The following is a 6,764-nucleotide window of genomic DNA, read 5'->3' on the forward strand; positions in this document are numbered from 1 at the left end:
TTGCCACTCAGTGGAACCAGAAGATGTGTCCTTCGGTTCTGGTAAGTTTTTTGTTTGTTTTAATACATTATTTTTTTCCTATTCTTTTTTCCTATCATTATTATCTGATTTTTAGACCTGATTCCCAATTATCTCTTTGTTTCTTTCTCTCTCTTTTTTAAGTTTTTTTTAACCTTTTTTAACCTTTTTTTAACCTATTATTATCTTTTATTTGAAATTTTAGGACATTGAGTTTTATCTATCACATTTGATATTTTTAAATTCTTACCATTCTATTTTTATATTTTAAGAGCACTTGTTCTATATTTTTAATAGCTCACAGTTATTTGTTCTAAGTGAATATTTTCTATTAGAGTTCTAAAATATGAAATAGATTTTAGCAGTTTTTTCCTCCTAATCTATTTGTGGTCATCAGAGTTCTGCTGGTAATTCTTATGGTCTCTCTTTACTCCTGAAAGACTCCTGCTTATGTCCTCTATTGGCTTTTTAGTCAAATTTACTTGGAAATTCTGTTTAGGGCTCATCAACAGTTGGGCTATTCTACCAATTTATAAATGATGATCAGTTAGTGGTCTATATCATAAATGAAAATTGCATATGGAGCACCTAGGTGGCTCAGTCTTCAACTCAGGTCTTTATCCCAGCATCCTGGGATCCAGCCCTGTATCAGGCTCCCTGCTCATTGGGGAGTCTGCTTCTTCCCCTTCCCTTCCTCTACCCACTCCCCCTGCTTGTACGCTCTCTCTCTCTTTCTCTCTCCTCAAATAAATTAAAAATTAAAAAAAAAGTGGAATCCATAAGTGTCAATATCTAGAGGTCTTCCCTGAGGCAGCTTAGTTTTTCCCAGGAATAAATCTTCCAAATGTTGCAAGTATTGGTCTGAGTTGCAGGCATTTTGTAAGCTGGGCTAAAAGAAGAAGCTTGGTTATCCATTTCTTCGGGTGATTTTTTTTCCAGTTTTAAAATTTTATGTTTCACACCCACTTAATGCTTCCCCTAGAGAAATCAAGCTGAAAGTGTTGCAGAAAGTTGGGGAAATAGGTTGAAAGTTGGAGAAGAATTTCACAATTCTAATCCATATGAATGCTGATTTTCCTACTTCCTCATCCCCCTGGCATCTCATGCCACAAACTTTGGAGCCTCTGGAAGTTTCTATTGGTCAATTTGATCTGATTTTCTTCTGGGGTCTGTTCTATAAGAACCAATGTTTAATTCATATTGTTCATATTCTCTGATAAGTTAACAACATTATTCTGTTCTGTCAAGGGCAACTTGTATCTCATCCATTGTGGAATTCTCAGTGCCCAGAACACTTTTTGAAGCATAGAAGATTATAATGCACAATGAACTGTTACTATATAAGATACCATAGTCCATACGTGTTTATTTATTTTAATGAGGTCAAATGGACCTATAACACTATATGCATTTCAGGTTACAACATAATGATTTGATATTTGTGTACATCGGGAAAAGACCACCATAGTAAGTCTAGTTACCATCTGTCAGCATACACAGTTACAAATTTTATTTTTGTGATGAAAACCTTTAATATTTACTTTCTTGGCAAGTTTTAAAATATGCATTAGAATATTATTAACTGTAGTTCCCATACTGTACATTAAATCCCTATGACATGCATTTTTAACTCCCAATTTGATATAACTTCCAATTCTTTGATTCCTTTCTTTTATATATATATGTATATATTATGCATATATATGTATATATGTATAGATTATACATATATTTATATGTAATATGTGTATATATATTATATACAGTATATATAGAGTATGGTATATTTAGTATATATATAATATATATATAGCATATATATATAGTATATATATATTTGGAGTTCAATTTGCCAACATATAGTATAACACCCAGTGCTCATCCCATCAAGTGCTCCCCCTCAGCTTTGATTCCCTTATATTTCACATACCTCATACACATGCCCCTCGGCAGCCACCAATCTGTTTTCTGTATCTATGAGCTTAGCTTGTTTGGTTTGTTTTGTGTTTTGATTTATCTTTTTGTTTGTATTATTACCCACATAAGTGAAATCATGTGGCATTTATCTTTCTCTGTATGACTTGTTTCACTTAGCATAATGACCTCAAATGTCCATGCATGTTGTTGCAAGTAGCAAATGTCCATTCTTTTTTATGGCTTAGTAGAAGTTCCTTATATTTGTGTTTCTATGAGTGTGTATGTGTATCAGTTTCTTTATCTATTTATTCATCAATGGGTAGTTAGGTTGTTTCCATATCTTGGCTATTGTATATAGTGCTGCAATGAATATGGGGGCACATATATCTCTTCAAGTTAGTGTTTTTATTTTCTTTGGATAAATATCCAAAAGTGGAATTGCTGGGTCATAAGGTAGTTCTAGTTTTAATTTTTTTGAGGAAGTTCCATACTGTTTACATAGTGGCTATACCGATTTACTTTCCCATTAACATTGTGTAAAGATTCCCTTTCCCACATTCTAACCAACACATGTTATTTCTTGTCTTATTGATGATAGCCATTCTACCAGATGTGAGATGATATCTCTTTGTGGTTTTGGCTTACATTTCTCTGATGATTAGTGATTTTGAGCATCTATTCATATGCCTATTTGCCATCTGTAGGTCTTCTTTGGAGAAAAGTCTATTCAGATCTTCTGCCTATATTTTTTTATCAGATTATTTATTTATTTATCTTTTACTATTCAGTTGTATGAGTTTTTAAAATATATTTTAGATATTCATTCCTTATTGGATATATGATTTACAAATATTTTCTTCCATTCAGTCAGTTGCCTTTTTATTTTATTGATGATTTCCTTTGCTGCACAGATGCTTTTTAACTTTATGTAGTCCACTTGTTTATTTTTTCTTTTGTTGTCTTTGATTTTGGAATCAGATCTAAAAAATCATTGCCAAAACTGTTGTCAAGGAACATAAGTCTTTAAACTAGAAAAAAAAAATGTGTAATGATGACAAAACATTTACAAGGTTTATTATGAATCAACTCATTTCTTGCTTTTGATTTAATAATATATAATTTTATGAGGAACATTATATCAAATAAAATAAAATGGATTATAATAATATTGAATGTATAAAATTTATATAATCTTTTCTAAAAAGAAGAAGCTATTCCATAATTAAGATTCAAGATGTACAAATGGATTTAAAATGTGGGAAATTATAGAATAATATTTAAGTTCAATCTTATAATAAACCAGTTTCTCTGCATAGGATGAGAGAGAAATTCAACTAAGTCCTAACTGAAATGGTGAAGTCTACATACAATGTATTTTAAATGAATGTAAATTGTTAGGATTAATAATGAAAGCTATGTGTACTGGTAAAGTAATAGACATTTGACTTGAAAAATAAAGATTAAAGAAATTATAGAAAACAGAAAATTTGACACAAAAGTATGATGTGATGAAACTTGCTCCAGTGAATCTGAATATCGTGAATATTTCCGTAAAAAGGAAATAATCAAAGAAACATTTTTTTTTTGGAAAAGGGATATAGAATTAGAAAGAAATCTGCATTTTGAAAAAAAATGGAGGATCTCAGAAAAGACATAATTGAGTAAAATTTACATTATGTAAAAATAAGCACAAAGATAGTAAGAGAAAAAATATCTGGGAATTTTTATATTATAGCAATCATAATTTAAAAATCCACAATTTTGAATAAATTTAAACTACTTCTACCATAGAACAATTGGAGAGAAGCCAATAATGTCAAGGATATGGAATATATCTACTTAGAAATAGCAAATAAAATATTTCATAGAGTGTCATGGAGTAGTAATAAAAAATTCAAATTGACTTGGATAAAAGCAAAGCCTTGTGGATATAAAACTGACTGAAGTATAACAAACAAAATGTCAATGTATTTAATGGAGTGCCACAGGGATCAGTGTGAGGGCTGATCTTATTTAACAACTTAATTAATGATCTGGAAGATGGAGAAAACAGTATGTTAATGAAATTTGTAGCTGATATCAAACTGGAAGTTTTGCCAACACCAATTAACATAGCAGAATTATTTTAAAAGGGAAGTTGGAGAGGTTAGAATTATCAAGAAGAAAAAATAAATCATATATTAAATTTCTGAGAAATAGAGTAACCAAAAAAGTTTGGGGGAGAAGCAACTGAATAATGCTTGGATCTAAAATGTGGAATGTAAACAGAAATATAAGAGAACTTTATAAACTATCTTAAATATTACATAGAATTTGAACATTTCTGGAGAGCACAAATACTCTAAGATGCGTAATACTTTTTTTTTTTTCAAATGCAAGGTTGACCTCTACATCTCTGTTAAAGTACAGAAAACAATGTACCTAAAGTGGATATAATCATAGAAATAATGCTGAAGTTCTATGCGATTTATATCTGATAGAATACAGTAAATAGGGAAAAACCAGATTAAAAATTAATTCAGCTTATCTTTGCCATTTGAATGAGTGGTTTGGTCTACACATTGGTAAGGTGACTTGATAGGGATCCCAATAGTTAAATTTGTCTGAAGAGAATTTTGAACATCTAAGTTTGCATAATTTAATGAGATATTAGAGAAAGATGAAATACTTTAAATTGAGAGAGTTGTATCTGGATATGGAAGTTTGCTTACCTTCACAAAGCATCATGATCTTCCTCTGTAAATGGGATAAATACTCAGCTTTGCAAGATTATTGCAGAGATTATGCGAAGTGTATTTTTAAAGTAATAAACCTCATGCTCATCATATTGCAGGTGCTCTACAAGTGTTAGTTCATTAAGTTTGGAATTTATTCCCTGTGCCTAAAGTCAATGAGCCTCATGGATTGCAAACTGACACAAAATCGCTTGAGTAAGGTTGGTATAAATTAGCTTAAACTTAAATAAATTTTAAGGTATTAGTTGTGAATGGGCTACGTGGAAACTTTGAACTCTGTGGCCCCAAGTTAACTTTTCCCCACACATTAATAAAGATGTGTTTGCTATTTGTGGGGGACGGAATATGGTGATGTAAGGCATGGAACAAAAAGTAGGATGGTGGTTCTCCTTTTGGTTGGAAACACCAGTGGAAGCCATTCTACCAATTCATCAACTACAATCATATTTCAGAATGATATAACTGGAGGAAATTTATCTGAAGACTTTTACTTGAGTTGAATAAAACTGAACATATATCTGCTTTATTGGCTGAATAATTGCTGAGTGGATACCATGGGGTAAGGCACTGTTTATGGCCCTGGGGATGGGAAGGAGAAAAAGTAGCTGAAGGAAACAAGCCACAACAGCTGTCTTCCACAGAAGCAATAACTGGAGATGGATGACAGGTGAGGCCCACGGGCTGGCAGGCCTTCCACCAGCTGAGGAGATAAATCCTTCATCCCTGAGGGAGAGCTGGTTGGTACAGCACAGCATCGGGCGCCCTTGGATTCGTTGGAAAATGGTAACGCTCTACCACTTATAGGATGCTCTCCCCCTTCTTCTGGACGTAATAAGAAGGAGAAAGAAAGGAAGATGGAAGGAGGACTTAAGGACTATGATACGCTCTACGTAAATGGTAAAAGTATTCAGCTTCTCCCTGGTTTCCTGTTGGTTTTGAGGTTTGCATGATTGAGGAGCATAGCATCATTGATAAATATGGGGTTGACCAGTCTGTTATTACTTTACTGGGGAAAATATTAGGCAACAGTTAAAAATACAACTTTAAGACAACAATTGCATATTTATATTTTCACCAAAACTAATTTTTTTAATATTGACTTTGAGTTTAGTAGTAACACAACTCTGTGCCCTAAATTATGCATTTATATACTTTTATTACATGTTTATTTCATGTTTTATCTGACTTATTAAAAGCTACTAATTCACTGGGGCTTCTAAATGTTGGTACCCATAACTATTTTTTGAAATGCTAAATAATATAAACTATCTTCTTGGGCAGCCCTGGTGGCTCAGCGGTTTAGCGCCACCTTCAGCCCAGGGTGTGATCCTGGAGACCCGGGATCGAGTCCCACGGCGGGCTCCCTGCATGGAGCCTGCTTCTCCCTCTGCCTCTGTCTCTGCCTCTCTTTCTCTTTCTCTCTCTCTCTCTCTCTGTGTCTCTCATGAATAAATAAAATATTAAAAAATATATAGCTTTTCAAATTTGATGATTATCTTAATGTTTCAGATTCTAATTTATGGTAAAATTATGGCCTAACCCACTTCATATTTGCATGTCAGAATTTATGTATTTAACAAAAGGCAAAGGAAATGCTGGATATCCTGGGAATTGTATTATTCAAGGAATTGCAACATACATTAGATTATGTGCTTATTTATGATTGTATTTGTATTGTATGTGTTTCCTAAAGAACTAGAACATAAGATTTAAAGAGGTAGGTAGCATTGCTTAATTGTTCTAAAATATAGAAAAAGTGTATTAATTTCCTCTTTCCTCTTCAAGGAAAAAAGCATTTAAAATTAAAATTGTGTTCTGAATTGTTGAAAATCTTCCAGAAAAAAATAACATCAAACTTAGTTAGTTTCAAATTATCTATGGAAGGTGTTAATATAAAGCAAAATGAAATTTTCATTTGCAGTGAAGTTCTCATCTATCAAAGTGAATTAACTTTTCAGCTATACAAGTACCCTTTAATCAGTGCTGTCTTCTGAACATCTGTCCAAGTTGGCTTGTTATACATTAGAGTTTTATCCTTGTCTTCAACTGAGATTGTAAGCTCATGAGGGATCCTGTGGCTATGTTTCAGGCGTT

Source organism: Canis lupus, chromosome 22 (assembly GCF_011100685.1).
Source record: "Canis lupus familiaris isolate Mischka breed German Shepherd chromosome 22, alternate assembly UU_Cfam_GSD_1.0, whole genome shotgun sequence".
Taxonomy (NCBI): Eukaryota; Metazoa; Chordata; class Mammalia; order Carnivora; family Canidae; genus Canis; species Canis lupus.